The sequence below is a fragment of the Ambystoma mexicanum genome, chromosome 10, assembly GCF_040938575.1.
Source record: "Ambystoma mexicanum isolate Mex_15411 chromosome 10, UKY_AmexF1_1, whole genome shotgun sequence".
NCBI lineage: Eukaryota > Metazoa > Chordata > Amphibia > Caudata > Ambystomatidae > Ambystoma > Ambystoma mexicanum.
This window is the reverse complement of record NC_090932.1, coordinates 960,340,205-960,360,189: the sequence shown is the minus strand read 5'-3', so window position 1 is coordinate 960,360,189 and position 19,985 is coordinate 960,340,205. Positions and strand designations below refer to the sequence as shown.

Sequence of the window (19,985 nt, the reverse complement as noted above, 5' to 3'; positions counted from 1 at the left end):
GGTATTCCCTTAGCACTCCACATAAGTTGGTGTGTGCTAAGCTCTTATAAGTTAAAGTTTTAGGAAGGATATAAAGTATCCCTCCATCCTTAAGAACAGTCGTCTTTAAGGATAGTCAAAGGATATAGAAAGGAGAACCGAAAGAGTCCTCAGTAACTGCACAGAGGATGCTGTGTGCTGCAAAAGTGTAACACAGATGCCTTTAAGAGATCTGGACGAAAGCAAACTCCATAGAATAAGGTAATACAAAAAGAACTGAGTTCCGAAAAAGTCAGAGCAAATAATGAATGAGGGTGGGGGGAGGGTATCTTCATTCAGGAGAGAAGGAAAAGGGTCCAGAGGTCAAGCAAAAAGTACTGGGGGGGTGAGGGGGTCTCACTAGGAGTGGCTAGATCTCGCTGTCCTGGACCTCCAGAAGCACAAATCCTCTCCTCAGAGCCCCTCATCAGACAGAGTGCAGGACCGAGAAAATAAGATTCTAGCTGGCAGTGATCGTACGCTCCTGGTGCTGAGAAAGGGGCCAAAACCACAAACTGACATGGGAGTAAAATGAATTCTCTGCTGGAGAGTCACTCTCGACTACTGCTGCATGAGCCCATCCAGGGACGCCCTTTCGTCACCACGACGGACTAGGAGACAGTTTGCAGCTGTGCATCCAGAAGGCATCAAGCTGCATCATATTCAATTTCAAGGTACTGTGGGGCTCTTGGTAAACTTGCCTTAAGCCATTTGTGTCATGGTCAGACTGCTTCTCTAAAGTCCCACTAAGGGCTTAATAAAACCATATCTGAGGCAGTACAAAACCCCACTCTTAGTATAAGGCTGTACAACCTGAGAACATTTGATCGCATAGACAGATCATCCAGACTTCTCTTAGGAAGGAAAGAGGGCTGTAGGAAGGTACAAAGAAAGTGTAGCATACAGATGGTCCAAAACTACTGACACACTATGTATTGTAAAAATAAATGGTTTATTCAAATAAAAGTAGCCAAGATGCATCTTGGAAGTAAGTGCTATATTATAAAAAAAAGACAATTCTAAAAAAAAACTCAATACTTATGGTATACAAACCACAGTATAACCGTATTTAGATTACAATCAGCGGTCAAGGTGAGTCAAACCTATGACACATTCAGCTTGACTTGAAGCTATTCTTGGGGAGTAAAACCACAGTTGGGTTTAGATTACAATATGTAATTCACGGGTAGTAGGTCCTATTGGTGTCAATATGTTATTCAGTTTACATTTAGGCTAACACTGTATCTCTTGCAACAGATGTAACGTTCTTCAATCAAGAATGGATACAGTTGCACACCAATGTTATTTTCAAGAACATCGTTCAAAGGGTGTATCTTAACTTGTATGCTATCTAGAGGGGCCTTAAGCAGCTGAATGATAAATCTGCACCTAGTTCAACTATTTTGTAAGTGCCCAGAAGCAATTGATGGAAAGCACAACCCAAAAGGTGAGTACTTTATCATGTACTCTTCTAACCACACAGAGTGACTTCAGTCAGGCAAGTAAGAGCACTTATTTGATTGAACTCAGCAATATTAGTTTACGAAGAGCAGCAGCTATTCAAGATCAGTAAGCAACCTATTATGTTCAGAGGGGCTACAAGCAAGTCAAAGAAAAGTATTAACTCCAAGACTGTTTTAGAAATGCAATAAAGCAGATCATGGAAAACGGAACCCATTAACGCCCATTTAGAAAGACACCAGGTATTTCAAGGTGGAGGTGGGTAAATCCTATTGGTGGGCTTTTACACTTATACACTTTAGAAAGGATAAAACACTACTACCAACAATCTTAATTTTTAGAAGAATGTGCCACAATTCAAAGCTAGTAAAATAACCTCTGTACTTGTTTAAAGGAGCAACAAGCAACTTAAAGAGACGTATAACATTTTAAACACTTTTTTTAACATTCTATTAGCCATCCATGTAAATAATACTTTTTTTAAAAACAATTTTATTGCATTTTCAACAAACAAAACCAATACAAACCAAATACACAGTGCAAATATCAATAGTACAATTTTCTCATTGTTCATTACACAGTTTTGGTCACTGCTCCCCTTGTCCCACCCCCCCTACAAGTCTATTAATCCTATTCACTCTGTATCTGCACCGCGTGGTGGGGTTTGATTTTCAGTGGATTCTGTCAGATCTGGTATTGTTCCAAACAGTTCCGCTACCAACAATTTACATGCCATCAGGGTTCCCACCTCTTCTTCTCCCCCTACGTTACTTGCCACCTGCCATACCTTAGTCTCCGCCCACTTCTGCAACTCATTCCACCACATCTCCACCAGTAGCCTATGACAAGCCTTCCACCCCATGGCAATCCTCCTTTTTGCAAGCACGTATGCTAAATCCTTCAGTTTGTTGACATGCTTCAGTTTCTGCGACCTGGGGAACCCCCCCAGTAAGCAGGCCCAGGCTGAGTCTATGACAATAGTGGCCCCTTTTTCCGCTAGATTCCCTGCTACTTTGCTCCAGAAGCGCTCAATCACCGGACAGGTCCAGAACATATGTACCATATCAGCCTGTTCTTCGTCACATTTGGGACATGCTTGTCTACCAGCATTTTCAAACCTTGATATCTTCAGGGGTGTCATGTAAGCCCTGTGCGTAATATATAATTGTATCTGTTTCAACCTAGCGTTTCTTGACACCTTTTTATGGTATCTCAGGGCACATTCCCACATCCCGTCTATCGGGGCTCCCACCTCAGCTTCCCAGTCTAGCCTCAGTTGCGTTAGTTCTTTCCCAACCTTGGACATCATCATTTCGTACAATCTGGAAATTGCATTCCCTCCCTCAGTTACATCATATATCATGTCTACAGTAACACCTGGCTCTTCTTAGAGTACCGTTTCAGGCCATGTTTTCTTGATTTCCCGCACCAGTCTATGGTATGTAATATACTGACCCACGTGTAGCCCTACTTCCTCACCTAGCTCTTCAAAATTTATGATGGTCCCCTCCCGCCAGACATCTCCCATAGTTACCAACCCCATCGATTCCCAGTGGTTCCTAATTGTCATTTGTAGCTGCACATCTCCAGCCAGCCAGCGCAACCAGCGGTGTCTGCGTGGAGCATGGGACTGGGTTTTCCATCATCCGGCATGCTCGGCACCAGATCCTCCACCCAAGCATCATCTCAGGGCGCGCTTTCATTTCAGTCTTGGGAAACCAAATAATCTCTTTGAAATAAGATGGGGCACAATCTGCCCTAAACAACCTGGATTCAGGGGTTGCTTCGTCCGAGAGCCATTTAGCGATGTATTGTAGTTGGCTCGCTATATAGTAGACCTCATAGTTAGGGAGCCTTATCCATCCTTTTTCGTAAAAGTTCTGCAACTTCCATAGTGCCACCCTATTCCTGGTGCCCTGCCACAGGAAATCCCTGCACATGCCGTTCAGCCTGGTGAAAAACTTCCTAGGTATGGGATGTTCCCAAAATAATGCAGAAGCCTGGGTAAGACCACCATCTTGAGAATTGCACTTCGCCCCATCATCGCTAAAGGCAGCTTCCCCCAAAATTTCACTCTTTTCAATTTTCGCTATGGCTACCTCAGTGTTATTCCTATGTTCTTTTTCAACCGTATGGTACACATCTATCCCAAGGTACCAAAAAGTACCAACAGCCCAAGGAGCTTGCAGCACCGGCAACTGCCCGACGGGGGATCCCCATATAGCTGCCTAGCGAGAAATTGATAGACTTCTGAGGGTTCACCGCTATGCCAGACAGCCCCACATACCTATCCATAACCTCCAGGATGTACTGGAGATTCTCTTCCGGGTACTTCAGATACAGCAGCAAATCATCCGCATACGAGGAGATCAAGTGTGGCGCCCCCCCCCGCCCCCCCGCTCTCTCCTACTATAGTATCGATGCCTATAGTATCATACTGTTGTCTGTGATATATAGCCAAGCTAATGTGTAACATAGGGGACCATAGGCACCCTTGTCTGGTACCTCTACCTAGTCGCCATCTCTCGGAAATCACGGCTGTTTTGACTCTGGCCAACGGTTCACTATATAGCATCTTTGCCCATCTTATGTATCCAAGCCCCATCCCATAGCCCGCCAAGGCTTCCAGCAGCCATGGCCATTTGACAGAATCGAAGGCCTTCACCGCGTCTATGGACACTATTGCCATTTCACCCTCGTTCTTGCTCGCCCATTCAACAACTCGATGGAGTCGCCTGTGATTATGAGTTATGTTCCTATTCGGTACATAGCCTGTCTGATCGGGGTGTATTAGTTTGCCTATGACTCTTCGCAGTCTGCTTGCCAAGACAGCTGTCAGTATCTTGCTGTCCTGATTCAGCATTGATAGTGGTCTGTACGAGCCACAGCTATATCCAGGCTTGTTGGGCTTAGGAAGCGGTATTATAATTGCTTCTCTAAGCGACTCTGGCAGCCGTCCCATCTCAAACGCTTCGTTTAGCATATCTAACATCGGGGGAGCACTTCTGCTTTATACACTTTATAAAACTCACTCGGAAACCTGTCCGTCCCTGGGGTCTTACTAGTAGGTAGCTGTCTCACCACTTCTTCTAACTCCTCTAAAGTAATCGGCGCATCCAGCTCCTCTTTCTTCGGCACTTATTGTGGGCAGATCTATGTCTTCTAGTGTTTATTTTATTTCCTCATAATTGCTCCTCTCTACATCCCCGTATAGTTCCCTGTAGTAATTTGCAAACTCCTGATTAACTCCCTCCTGGGTGTCAGCTACACTGCTATCTTCTCTTATTGTCCTAATGGTGGGTCTGGGGGTTTTGCTCTTGTATAACCATGCCAGAATCCTTCCCGTTTTATCTCCTCCTGCATGCTGTCTCTTTATATATTTCTTATAATTAAGGTTACATAGCCTATCCCAATGCTCCGCACATATTCGTTGCAATTTAAGTATCAGCTCTGTATCTATTCCAGTATCATCATTCCCCCTCTGCGCTTTTTCCAGCTCCCCTTCAGCTTCATGTAGATCGGTCAGGATTCCTCCTTGCAGGCTTTTAGATTTTGCTATGGCTACGCCCCGCAACACAACCTTGAACACCTTGAAAGCTTCCCATAGCGTGCTCGCTGAGTCCACGCTACCCGTATTCACCTCAAAGTAGTTTATGATCTCCTCCCTTACATCTTCCCTAAACAGGGGATCTTTAAGCGCCTCTGCCCAGAGCTGCGATGTTGGGATCCTCGCTCTTGGAGGGTGGAGGAGGGGATGATATTGCTAGCCAACAACTAGAGGCGAGTGGTCTGACAAGACCCTCGCTTTATATTCTGCCTGCACAGTTTCCATCATTTCCGACGTGGCAAAGACCTAGTCCATCCTCGTATACAACTGTTGTGGGGCAGAATAGTGCGAGTACTCTTTCTTGGGGGTGCTTCATTCTCCACACATCCGCCAGACCAAAGTCGTCTAGCAGTGTTTGCATCGCTCTTGCCGCCGGGGCAGGTCTATCCAATTTCCGATCTGATCGGTCCACCCTAGGGTTTAGTACACAGTTAAAATCTCCACCTCAGATCACCGTACTTCCCATACACATGCGAAGGTTAGTACTCGAGGTTCTGAAATATGTTGCCGTATTCTGATTGTGTGCGTATGTATTCACTATACTTGTCTCCCTGTTCTCCACCAATCCCCTCAGTATGACCATTCTCCCATCCGCTTCCGCAGTTTCCTGCAACAAGTGAAAGGGGACATGCGGTGCCACCCAGATGAGCACTCCTCTAGCATAGGCAGAATGTCGAGCCCGCCACAACCCTTTTCCGTTTTTTTATAACGGTTCCCAGCTTTTCCCGTGTCAGATGAGTCTCTTGTAGCAGCGCAATATCTATCTTTTGTCTGCGCAGGTATAACATAACCTTATTTCTTTTCAAATAGCTGTTGAGGCTGTTGGGGAGAATTCTCTGTCAAGGCTAATTTCCCAAACCTAGTGAGTCCACCAGCAGCTTCGCTGGATTTTTGGGGTTTATTTTTTTCTCCTGCTAAGAGTGAGACTCTCTTTCTCCCACTCTTAGGCATGATTTGAGAATGTCCTTTGACTTTGTAATGTGTTTTATGGGCTATGGGGTCTTCTACTCCATAGGGCTTCATGTGTTTTTGGGATGTTACACAGCACCCTCAGTGCAGTAACACAGGGGTGTCCGTGACCCCCACACATGGACTCCATACCCTGGGACTGACTACTGTCTCCCAGGGCATGTAAAGTCACCATTGACTTTACTAGTCTTAAATTGTTAACAGAACCAGTACAAACCATCATATTGTGGAAGTACTGGTAGGGGTAATTAGATTGCCACTGGGTCTGTTTTTCGAGGGGGCACTGTGCAGTCCCCCCCTCGTCGAGTTTCTGGCTGGTGGCAGTGGTTACCATGCAAAATATTCCACCGGAATATTTCCTATGGGATTTTCCCATTCATTTTTAAACGCACCACTTTTTTTGGTGCAATGTTAAAGATACCGCCGGGTTATTTAATATTTATTTCCCGGTTGGGTCTTTTTGCCAGGACTCTGTTTTAAAATGGCGTTTGTGTTCGCCTCTGTAACTCCAACCCAAGTCGAGCCCTTTGTTCCACTTTTGGCGGGCTTCTGCACAGAAGCCTCCAAAAGTGGTGCCACTCTGTCTGGGTCTACAGGATGTGTGGGAGGGGGGGGCAATAGGCACCCTGGACTGAGTTGCCTCAGCAACTCAAGTCGCACTCTTGTGTGATTGGCCCAGTGGTGAGCCACCCGGCTCACCACTTAGCATGTTTGAGTGACGGCTAGGACTGGTGAAAGGGGGTTTTCTGCATAAAAGCAGGGCTTTGGGGACTGGAACTTCAGAAGTCGCCACAGGAACTAAAGAATCCGAAGAGGGAGAAGCTGAGCCGACCTGCAACGACAACACCACCGGTGAAGCCCTGCTGAACCGACTCACCACTTCCCAACGACAGAAGATCTTCTTCCTGGAGAGTCTTCTTCCTTTTGAACTGGTGGGGTTAACCAGTTTGCCTCTTTTTGCCTTCCTGGATTGTCTCGTGGTCGAATCTCCCGTGCCAAGCCGCCCGGCGGCCGGATAGGCACGCTTCACCACTACCGCGAATAAAAGGGTAGTACCTTTTAACCGGGAAAATCCATGGCTGGTTTCTTCCCTGGCAGTGCAACGACCTCCAGCTTTCCTCCATGTCGAGATCTTCTCTTCCCCTGGACGAAGCACCGATGTGCACCCGCTGCCAGGAACTGCCCCCCCTGGAGCTTTCTCACCATTTCAGGTACTGTCCCGCCTTGTCTCCCTTGCAACACTGTTCAAGGTGTCCCGTAAATCCTTGACTCTCTATCCTGGGGTGACCTGGGACCTGTTAACTAACTATTCTGAACTGATCAAACTCCTTTTTGAACTATCTGCAAAGACTTTTAAAGTGTACTTCAACTGTGTGATCTTGGGCACATTCCGCCTTGCTCTCCAAGAGTGGGCCTGGCCTATGAACTTTCTTTCTCTACAGTAGACTGCCTTTCTTGACTTGCTGTGGTTCTTTTAAAAGTGTTGGTATTGTGTGCTTTCCTAATTCTGCCTTTTTCCCTCCCTTTTTAAATAATTATTGGAGTGCCATCTTGGTTAAGCGCTCACCTCTGTATTGATAAGTGGTCTTCTTTTCCTAAGACTTGTCGAATAAATAATCAGGGAGGTGTATATATTTCTAGTGACTGTTTGAACTTGCTTGACATATTAGTGCCAGTGTATTTTTTACAAGTGTTTTTAAATAAATAATGATATACTTTTATACCCAAGCTCTGGTCAGTGTTTGCTTGTGCTACTGTATTTTTTGTACCTAATGTGTATACTCTATATACTGCCTAACTCTTCTTGGGAGAAGTCTGACTGCTCAGCCACAGCTACCAGGTAAATCTGGGTGGTGCGGACTTCTACCAATTGGGGTTACTGCCAACACCTGTAGTCTTAAACTTTTTGCAGTGGTCCCTAAGGGAACTGCACAGGTTTGTGCCTAACAGAAGCCCCTGACATTCCATGTGATTATCTTAAGGTCCCCCATGGCTTGTTATAGTTCCCATCCCCCTGTCATCGTGCAGTCCAGTTCTCGTTTCTGTCTATATAGGCTCGTTCCCAGGTTCAAACTTCGCTTATCTACAAATACCTCAAACACCCCTCCCTCCCGCCACCCTTCCCTTCCCCAACTCACCCTAATCCCCGTTCTCCCCCCCCCCCACCTCCCCTTTCATCCCCAACATCAACCCCCTCAACTGTTGCCCAGCTCCATCCCTGGATCTCCGGCACCCCCGCAGCTAGCTTTCTGGCTCCCGCCTGTACTCGAAGCTCTGCAGGGTGAGGTCGCCCTAGTGGCTAACCTGCTACAACTACTACTACTCAGGGGGGGGGGGGGTGGTTAGGTTGCTTGCGTCCTGCCGCTCCTATTTGCTATAGTTCAAACACGCTTTGCTGTACATTTTCCGTATGTATACGCGCTACTATATTAAAGTCTTTTGAGTTTGCCACAGTCAATGGTGTCCCTGCTAAATATCAACTTTGCTCAGTTGCACCCCTTACTCATAATCACTATCATTATTTCTGTTGGGGTACCCGCTTTGCGTCACATGAATATACATGCAATGTCCCCATCACTTATCGTGTTCCTCTCGAGCTTGCTCCGCATCTCGTTCTAGACAACCCTGAAGGTCTAGCCATGTCGTTGCTTCTTCGGGGGTGTAAAAAAAATGCATATTGCTTTTGTGCAGCACTTTCAATTTTGCGGGGTACAGAAGCATGTACTTTATTCCCACCATGCGTAACCTCCTTTTGATTGCCACATAACTGTACCGCTGCCTCTGGACCAACATTGTATAGTCCGGATATGCTGTGATGGTGCATGAAGCCCTTTCGATCGTGCCTCCTTTGCGTACTCCAAAATCCTCTCACGATCCTTGTAGTTCAGTATTTTAGCGATTATTGCTTCGGCTTCGACTTCCTCATAAGGGCTCTATGTGCACGCTCCACTGCGAATCCTTGCGAAAGTTTTTCAGCCCCTATTTCTTGTAAGAGTAGGTTCTCAACGTAGTCTGTAGGGTCTTGGCCTTCCTCCCCCTCCGGCAGGCCGACCACGCGGATGTTCCTCCTTGCTCTCCCTTCCGCTTCCTCCGCACGATTCTCCAGGTTAGCTACCTGCTGCTTTAATACGTGAACCTCCTTCGCATTGTTGGCGCTAGTATCCGAGTTGGTTTTCACCGCACTTTCCAGGCTGCTCGTTCTCTCTGCCAATGCCCTAACATCCTGTCGTAGCAGGGCGACGTCAATACATACTGCGTCTATCTTGGCCTCCAGGGAAGTGCGCAGGTCTGCCATCGCTGTCCCCATGAGTCTCTCAGCTCTGTGATCTCAGCTAAAATCTGATGGTTTTCCGTTGCTACGGTGCTCTCCGCCGGTGCTGTCGCGCCCTTAGGCGCTGTGGTCGTTGGTGATAGTTGCGTCTTGGCGAATGCTTCCATTGTGGATTGTTTGTTCTAGTTTTTGCTTATGGCCCCTCGCCCGTCAATTTGTGGCCTCAGTTTGTGTCCGAGGTTGCTTGGCCTCAGATGTGTCGATCCTGCTCCTCTGATTTGATGCGGCCTCAGTGTAGCATTACAGGTCTGGGTCATATGTTCAGGAAAACCTCTATTTAAGCTTGTGCTTGCTGGGTTAGTTCTCGAGTGGGTTGTGTCCTCCCACGTTTCAGCCTGTTTTCTTGCATCATGGGAAGCACACTTTCTGTCTAGTTCACCTGGCTTTTGGGGCTCTGCGCACGCTGTGCACAGCTGCCTGTATCCTCAGCAGTCTTATTTACTTCCTCATTAGCTTGAGTCCACCCCACATGCCGTGCCTTTCTGTGGTGGCCTCCAGTTTGTGACTCTGCGACCTCCCCGGGGGTCATATGCTGGTCTACAACCACCACGCGTGCTCCCAGCTCACAATGCTGTGCACACTTTTATCCTTACTTAGAGTGCAAGATCACCACTATCTATGTCAGCCCAGCAGTATCAAAGTGTCCTCCAGTGGCCGTTTTTGCTAAAAGCACAATTACATGTACCTGCTGCCGGAAATTATTTGAGCAGCCGCTTGCTGCTTCAATTGCACCTTTCGCTTAAGCGCAATGCTCTGCTTCCAGTTCAGCGCACATAAGCTATTATTGTTGCCTCACACGCCCACAACAATGTTTCAAAGAGTTCGGGAGTACGGCGCTTACTGTTTCCACAACTCGCGCTTCGGTGTTCAGTAATGTCAATGCTCCCGGGCTTGCCGCACCCTGCTGCTCACTGCGACTGGGTGTTGTAACAGACGGTTGCTTTGCCGGGCGCCGCGTTCGAAGCAAGCTTCCCAGTCACTGTGCGCCGGCCCTCACTCGAGCTGCTGAAGCCATCGATTTGCTTCTCTGAGGCTTGCTACAAAATGTAGCACCTCACCGAATGTTCTTCCAAGGATCAGATGATCCGCCGGGCACCACATCAAATGCTGGCTTTACGAGCGCTGTTGTCAGTGGCCGCTCGCGCTACTGTAGCTTTTGGGCCTCCTCTACCAGGCTCACCTCACATTGCAGCACGTCGCTTGTCATTTTGCGGATTAAGTGTTCCCCTCAGCTCCCCATCCGAAGCGAGCCCTTCGCTCACAGCTGACAGCCTGGCTCAGTGATTCCGACGATCGGCGGGACCCAATGCTTTTGCTAGCCGCCATTTTGTGGGACTTCGGGTTCCCCACGGCAAACACAGAAAACTCATATCTCGGGCATTCTTGCCACAAATTACCATTTCCTTGCTACTGTGGCAGGGAACACGTTCCAACACCTTTGCTCATGTTTCCAGGAACTTTCCAGTCCGGATAAGTGCTTAATACGGATCGTCGTCGGATCCATAGGACAGCCACTCTGGAGCACGTCCTACTCCATGGGTGGCTGGCCACATTCCCTAATAATACTTTATTGTGATCCAATCCAGAAATTGGATTTTACACAACTCATACATATTACATATACATCTTAAACAGAAACAAAATATATATATGCAATAAATTTGGTTAGATGCAGAATACATCATATAACAAACACCAACATAAAAGATAAAATGCAATATAAAATATAAGAGCAATATAATGCTATCGTTACAAACGTTAGACCGACCATAAAATTCACAGTCCCAAATCAACAGTATATCGACTTCCCAATAAATTAAGTTAGACTTTACTGCTGGTGTAAGGGCTTTGAGTCCAAACCCTAAAGAGAGCTAGCTAAAGGCTTAAGGAGACTATATTCAGACAGCCATACCAAAAGACTTCCTCTTTTATTGCCTCGTAATTGTGGACCCATTTTTCGTATGCGCACATATATGTCGGACCAGGTTTTTGGCAGAGTGTTAGGACGTGTCGGGCAGATTCAAGTGCTCCTGTTCCCTGGCAGAGTGCTCAGTGTGGTATTCATGTTAGAGACAAAGGACCTTGCCTGTGGAGTCTGCCTTTGCTTGCTATAATTTCCCTTAGGAGAGGGTGGAGCCTTAAATGGGATTCCCTATGCGGAGCGCGCAGTATGTGCAGTGTTATTCGTGTTACTCGGGGAGCGAGGAAGGTGAAAGCCCCAACTAAGCCTTACGCCTTACGCTTCAAGACTCGGGTACTTTCAAAAATATGAAACTGTAAGACTTTCTTTGATTACCTCTCACACTGCTGTACCGCTGTGTAAACCATAATTTGCCGTTAATTGCTTGGTATTGAAAGCAAACCTTTTGGAGTGTGGCAGTAATACTTTCATAGCCCTAGGTATCGGCAAGAGTCGAAGGCGGCCCCTGTTTTCGCCGACATCAGTGGTTCCGAGTGGAGTAACAGTCAAGAGTTTAGCCCTCCACCCACCCCAGTTTTTCCCCACAACCCCTTGCTCCCTTCTTCTCCTTCCTCCTTTTCCCTCCCCTTCTTTTCCTCCCTCTCTCCTTTGGCTTAATTAAGCTTAGACGCTAAAGCATGCCGGGAACAGCATCAAATCGGAACAAAACAGCAATCGTAAGGGGAAGGAAACCATATGGGCTACGCTCAAATAAAGGAACTTCTGCTGATACGGGAAACAATTCAACCTCGGGAAATGGGGGAACAAAAGCTCCGGGAGGAAAATTGATTGCCCCGCAAAAGGGCCCTTGGATGCATATTTTCCCAGCATACTTACGGAGGGAGGGGCCACGACTGGATCAAAAAAAGGGAATTCCTCGCAAATGGGAGAAGGTAGCTATCTCCCGTTAGATCTAGACAGCGATTCCCTCCTACAATTATGTTGCGCTCTTCAGGAGCGTGTGGGCACACAAGAGGGGAAACAATCTGAGGAAAAAGCTGCAGCGTTGCCTGCAAACAGCAACATTATTCCTGATACTTTGGAGGGAGAAGGGCCCATGGCCCCTATGTTGGGGGAACTAGCAGTACCCCCAACTTTAGGGGACATTGAACACCCGATTTTTGTATCTTCAGCCTCACAAACGGAGCTTCCTCACATTAGCCCTATGGCCTCACCGAAGGCACAGCGACTATCTGCCAGCCTAAATATGGCTTTTGAATCAGGAAATTCATCACATGAACTTGCACCCTCAGACTACAGTACCCATGAAACTTCACAATCTGGAAATGCAACTCTCAATTTTGCCACTAAAAAACTGCTAAAACTGTGTGGTACTATCCATGAAGACCAAAAAGCACAGGGGAGAGTGGTGCTTGCCCTTTACAAACTTTTGAGTGCACCCACTAAATTACCTAATATCCCCTGAATCGACCTGAGGGGAATCCCGGCTACGGCCATTCCATTAAATGGACTGGGTGAGGTAGTCCCAGTGCCAACTTCCGATAAGGAAACCATGACTGAGGAGGAATGTAGGTCCCCTCCTGCGGGAGAGGGGGTGCAGGAAAATGGGGCTCAACCTTCGAGGAAGCAGAGAAGACAAGCAAAGAAAGGTGAGGAAAATAATCAACAATCCGCCTCCCCGAAATTCTACTCCTCGGCCCCCAGCTAAAAACCTATCCAAGAAACACCGGAAACAGGCTGCTGGAAGGAAAAGACCAGCCCAAACAGTGGGCACCCTAACTAGCTGGCTAATGGATGATCAGCCGGGGCAAACTAGTCAGCAATCGGAAGCCCAGTTGTCTAATTGTACTGAAACAGGCTCTGCCACGCAAAATTTGGTATCAACACCTAGGCAGGAGCCTGAGGCCCCACATAATATTCCTTCCCAAAAGCCCTGTATGGGCAGTGGTGGGCCTCCGATGCCAGACAAACTGGACATTAAAAATGTGACCATCTTCGGTGGAGGGAGGAAAAATTGGTATTCAACTAAACAGATCTGCACTCTTTTCCCTCTTCTCAAAAATACCATCTCTACGAATACTAAACACGAGTGATGTTGACTTCGTGGAACCCTCACGATTAAAGGGAGTAAAACTTAGAAGAATTCACTGTTTGCCTGAGACAGCTGCTATAAGGGCAAATCAGGCTTCGTTGGAACATTTGGGCTACGTATTAGATGTACCCCTACCGACTGCCCCGAGGGTGGATAAGTGCCTAAAATGCTCTTGTGCTTGTACCCCTAGCTATGCTGCACCAGCCACAACAATCTGCACAAAGACTTGTCGATGAGCAAGGGTGGGAGTGGTTGCAAGGAATGTTCGCCCAGAAAAAGACGAACTTCAACCATTATTAGCTGGAACACAAGGGGACATAGCCATTGTATGAATGAGGGAGCCACACGTGATCACCTATTGTCTGACCTATTTTTATTACAAGAATCCTGGGTAACCTTTGAATTGGAATTTGATGGCTATGCAACCTACCAATCTATGGCAGTAAGGGGAGAAAGGGGAAGACCGAATGGGGGGGGGAGGGGGGGTCTTCTAATTGGTTTCAAATCTTCATATAACCCCAAACTGATTCACCAGGATAGTCCAGGGGGAAATGTTTTGGCGATTCAAATAAGCCCGCCGGGTGGCTGGGCAGGAGTTAATGAAATCTTGATAATTAACATATATGATCCGCCGGGTGAGCAGAATACAGAAACATTAGGGGACAAACTTGACACATTGATGACCGCCTGGTGTACTGGGGGAAAAAGTCTGCGGTCATACTTTGTGGTGACTTGAATGCAAAGTGCCTTGATTTGGAAGAGTGTGGGAACTAACAATATATCCAGAATATGTGTAACCTGCCCCTGATTAAGAGTAACAACAAAGGGAGACTATGGTTGGATATCCTAAAGGAATGGTATTTGACTTTACTAAATGGTCGCACTGGGGGGGACATACCGGGGAAAGAATCTTGGGCAGTGGGGAAAAAATGCTCTGTCCTTGACTGTGTGGCCATATCAGAGTGCATCCTACCCCATGTCATGCAACTAAGTATTAGGTTGAACGATTTTAGTGATCACGGAACCCTCATGCTGTGTGTAGAGGGTGGTGGGGACACGGTGGAGGTCGGCTCCTGTAGGGAGTTGGTACATAACCACGCAGGAAACAAGATCAGATGGACCCAGAGAACTATTGAAAAAGTGATCACTATTGCCTTCCCCAGTCATAAGAATATTGAACAACTAATGTGGGTTAAGAGTCCTGAGGAAATTGAATGCTAGATCACACACCTAACACACTCACGCTTTAAGGTTGACCCTACCACGGGGATAAGCTGGAAGAATGGGGGTACTGAAATATTTGATGTCAACATAAGAGATCAGAAACACGCTATGCGGCGAGCTCTAAGAGCGCAAACAACATCAAATTCTGAGGTGGGTATATTCAATCAGGAGACCCTAGAGATAAAATGAAAATATCAGTTGGTTAAGAAGGTACCGTCGGACACAAAAAAGAATTCAATGGCAAAAGTTTGCAGAAGCCCTAATCAGTAAAAATAGCCGTAGGATCTGGCAAATATTGGCCCGGGCGGGGGGAGAACAGAATCCGAAGGTTTTAAATCCCATCCCGGGAGAAAAATTGGTTGAATACATGTCTTAACAAATTTTATAGAGAGAACATGACCAACACACAAAGGATTGTGGGGGTAACAAATTGGCCACCCCCCCTCAGTTACAAGATTATAAAACAGACCATTTTGAATTTAAAAACCTCAAACGCTCCAGGGCCAAACAGCTTAGCCAATGCGGTTCTGAAGCAGGATCCACATAACTGGGCGCAGACATTGCTCAAGCTATACACTAGGATATGCAGATCCTTCCAAATTCCTTTTCCTGGAAGAAATATGTGCTTATACCAGTTTACCAAAAGGGAGCGAACTCTACCCGCTAACTACCACCAACTTTCTATGCTAGATGTAACCAGTAAAATTTTCAACACTTTGGTTCTCAAAGAAATGGAAAATTGGGTCACTGGAAGACAGATCTTGCACTATGCACAAACGGACTATAGGCCAGGGGCAGGCACTACCCATAACATCAGGGTCCTAGATCAGCTAATTAATACCATGAGCTGCAAGGATGCCATACTATATATTGTCTTTGTAGACTTTACTAGTGCCTTCGACCTGGTGGGCCGTGACATCTTGTGGTCAAAGCCGAACGACATGGATTGCCCAAGATGGATCCTAAACATATTGATAGCCCTGCATAGTAACACCACCAAGGTCCGACTCAATGACCGGGGGGAGGTCTCAGAGGAGATCTGTACTAATATGGGAGTTAAGCAGGGTTGCGTAACTGCAACCATGCTGTACAACCTATATATAGCTAATCTGCTGGACCGTATGGCATCAAAGTCCAATTGCCCTACCAAATTGAAGGAAACGCCGATTAGGGGAATGCTATATGCGGATGACTTGATCCTCTTTGACCGCACAATGTCTGGTATCAAGAACTTAATGAGCTACAGGTATACTCGTCACAGTTGGGTTTGGTCATAAACCTGGATAAAACTAAAATGTCGATTGCAAGAAAAGGGCCCAAACAAACTGGTATTGATTCCAACTTGGGAACAATCGCGGTGGTGGAGCAATATCCATATCTGGGGTGGGATTTCATGGCTTTATCCGATTATGAAGCTATAATCAGAAATAAAGAATGGAGAGCAAAATTGCTCACCCTCCAGGCCTGCAGATTCGCAAAGGGCACCGCAGGTTTTAGCATGGCCGGTATTATGAAATTGTACCAACAGTGCTTTGTACCCGCAATTCTATATGGCCTAGAGGCATTAGCCATGCAAGATCTAACTTGGCTCAACATCCAAGAGGGACACTATTAGCGCAGTGTTTTTGGCATGGGACCACCTTGTTCAGTACAATATCTAAGATTAGAATTGGGGCTAATCTCCCTGAGAGGGATGGTACTGCGGGCGCGAGATTCCTTCTACTTGAAAGCCCGTGCAAATGCCCCGTTGTAAATTGCTCAGGTTGGCAGGGCAAATCTTTGATTCAGAAAACACGCCAGGGGTGGGTCTTATAATGATTTGAATAAATCATTTGTGGAGATTGACTGGCCTTATGAAAAGCTAAAACATTTACCATATATCCACCAGAAAAAAGCATTTCAAGATCAACTAAATAAGTGGGATTGGTGTATGGACACAGACCACTTAACTTCGCACAGTGGATATGAGGCAGTCTTGCACGTCACCCACAGATATTTAAAAACTCAGGTGTACTTATTGTTATCGCTGGCACCTGAAGTTAGACGCTTCTTGTTGCAATTAAGAACTAACCAACTACCTGTCCTTACTATTATTGGGCCAAGGTTGAAAATTCCTCGAGAGGCCAGGATTTGTCGAATCTGCCAAGGAACAGGAGCACTTAAATTGCCCGACACGTTCTAACACACTGCCCAAAACTTGGTCCGACATATATGTGCGCATACGAAAAATGGTTCCACAATAATGAGGCAATAAAAGAGGAAGTCTTTTGGTATGGCTGTCTGAATAGTGTCTCCTTAAGCCTTCAGCTAGCTCTCTTTAGGGTTTGGACCCACATAAAGCCCTTACTCCAGTAGTAAAGTCTAATTTAATTTTTTGGGAAGTCGATATACTGTTGATTTGGGACTGTGTGAATTTAATGGTTGGTCTAACGTTTGTAACTATAGCATTATATTGCTCTTATATTTTATATTGCAGTTTATATTGTAGTTTATCTTTTATGTTGGTGTTTGTTATATGATGTATTCTGCATCTAACCGAATTTATTGCATATATATATTTTTTCTGTTTAAGATGTATATGTGATATGTATGAGTTGTGTAAAATCCAATTTCTGGATTGTATCACAATAAATATTTATTATTAGCGATAGTTGCCACCCTAACTTCTTTACAAGTAAATACTTTCAACACTTGTGATATTTTCAAGACAGTACTGATCAAAGTCCTTTCCTAGTCTAGAGCATGAGTTTTCCCAGAGGCAGAAGATGGTCCCTAGTGGTCTAGGAGCCAGCTGTAGGAAAGGTCAGGATGGGGGTTCAGGAAAGTTAGAGTTCCATACGATATCTTCTTCACCAAGTATTAGCTTCAGAGTTATTTACGTGTACAGGGACTTCTCTGAAGGCTCCCTACATGTGTTCCAGCATTAGGCTTAGGCGAATGGTATGGGAAAACTCCCAAACACTTGAGTCACCTACTCGGCTTCACAGGATTCACACAAGGCTTAAGGTAAGTATTACCCAAGCCAACACAGTACCTCAGCAGAAAAGAGCTTCTGGGTTGATGCCTTCAGGATGCAGCAGCACAGGATCCTGTCCTTGGTCAGCAGACTGACGAAATGAACACTGAAGGAAAATGGGGCAGGCTTCCAACAAAGGCTTATTTGCAGCTTCTCGCAGCTGTGTGGCTTTGGCACCCTTTTACAGGAACCAGATGAAGGACGAATATTGCTGGTCAGATTCTCTTTGCACTTTCGGTCCTGCACTCTGGTGAGGTCTTCAGGTATTTGAATTGTCACTGGGGATCCAGCAGCAGTCCAACGTTTCGGACGAAATCTGACTTCGTAAGACGTTGCAATGCACTCAGGCTCGAGGTCTGCTGGTATTGGCGTTTTGCAGCGCAGCAAGGTCACAGCACATCGAGGGATTGCTTGTTTTGAAGGTATTCTCAATACTTGTGGATCTCAAGCTTCTGGGTGGGAGACTTTGCAATCGAGACCCCCAGGTCGATTGGAAGGAAGGTTTACATCGGGCTCAGATTACACAGCAGGCTCTGCGGTCGCTGGAAATCACTACATATGTCTTTTCTTCACCTTCCTCTTAGGATTCAGCTCCTCTGACCAACTTGTCAGCAGCTTCCAGGATCGAAGTATTTATCAGGAGCTACAGCACGACTTCTGCAAACTCTCCCTGCAGTTTACAGAAACTGTCCAATCAGAAAGGTAGCCCCCAGTGGGAAACGGGTTCCTTTCAGGCAAGGTGGAGCCTCGGCAGGGAATATAAAGTATTCCTGCAGAAGACAAAACTTCCAAAATCCTTCCGGCCTAGAGCAGCAGAATACCTCAAACGAGCAAATGAGAAATGGTGAAAAAAGGAGCCAATCCTTCTGGTGGAATGGTGACCCTCCTGTACATTAGGCATCTGATTTGACTGCCTACGAGTAATGATTAAAAGTCATAAAAGTAGTTTCACTGCCCCAGCCGTTCAAGTCAATGTGCAATTGTAACATAAATGTTACCAGGTAAGTAAGAAAGGGGATTCAGTGCAGCAACCAAGCCTAAGCCCAAATGTTCTAGGGAACTATAATGCCAATCACTTTATGGTTGACCTTTAGTCTCTCCATAGAGAGTAAAAGACTAGGTGAGGGGGGAAAAATATTCCCTTTCACCTAGGGACAAGGACAAATAATGACTAAGGCCAAGCAAAAAGTTCTGGGGTTGACACCGGTCTGGGAGATTCATCATAAATATGAAAATCTTACCTAACATTTTGCTCCTTTGCTCTTGGAGCACTGTTTCTACTGTTTGGGTGTTCACCCATTTTTAGTCGCCCAGGCCTAGCCGCATATGCCTCCAGGAAATCTTCTCATAAGCTCCTGTGCTTTTAAAAAGACCAACTAACTTGTTAAATACCTGTGCTAAGATTTTCATCAGAGCTGTTGTTTTACTTTTGAGTTTTGTATTGCTGGTTTCCTTACAGTAAATCCTCTAATGCCCTTTGCTTGGGCATTGCTGGTTTCCCTAAAAAAATACCTGAATTGAAGAACGTCTTTCTTGTTGTGGAAAATACTGCCTAATCCTTGTGTTGCTATAGTAGTGCTTACCTGTGATTGTTGCTCTTTACATTCTTGACTTGTAACCTAAAAATGCAGAGATAATTTAAATGAGCATTTTTACTGACATGACTGAAGTAACTGTGTGTGGGTAAAAATGTATATAACAATTTACTCACCTTCTATATTTTTCCTTTTTTTTAATGTATGTTTGATGTTGCTAGTTGATACAATATTTTTTTACTTTCTAACTGCTCTCCGTATATTTAAAATAAATCACTATTTTTGATAGGACTACAAGTGGATGTTTTTCTTTTGTCTTTAAATATTCTGATCTCTGTGTACTGATTTACATCTCACATTCCTCCTCCTAAGCTGAGCCTGACTGCTCTGCCAATCTACCAACCTTGGGTAGTACAGACCTATATTAGAAGTTGGGGCCCTAAAACCAAGGGTTAAGTTTTGTAGAGTCCAATCCCAATTCGACTTTGAAAAACGTACCTAACACCCATTCCCATCATGCCTTCACCAGGTACTGTTTAGGCAGATGAGCTTGTACACAATTAAGTATGACGAGCCTTTTTGAGGAAACCATTCAAATAGTCTGGCTTGTTGTTTTCACCTAATTTCCTGCCTGGGGTCTAGTTTGCTGTATCCTTGCCAGCTTTTTAATACTGATGCCACATGATGGCAAGGTAAAGTGGCCTACTCCTCAATCTGCTTCATCATTGCCATTTCAAAGAAATGTATAGACCAACCCTCCCTATACATTAGTGATGCCACAATCTGAGAAAGCCTTGCTCAATTTAGTAAG

General features: G+C 45.8%; 1 protein-coding gene across 6 annotated transcripts in view; it reads left to right on the top strand.

The window, feature by feature from the left end:
* The window catches only part of ECT2 (epithelial cell transforming 2), a 1,267,500-nt gene that overhangs the window by 548,376 nt on the left and 699,139 nt on the right, over positions 1-19,985 (top strand). The window lies entirely within an intron of this gene.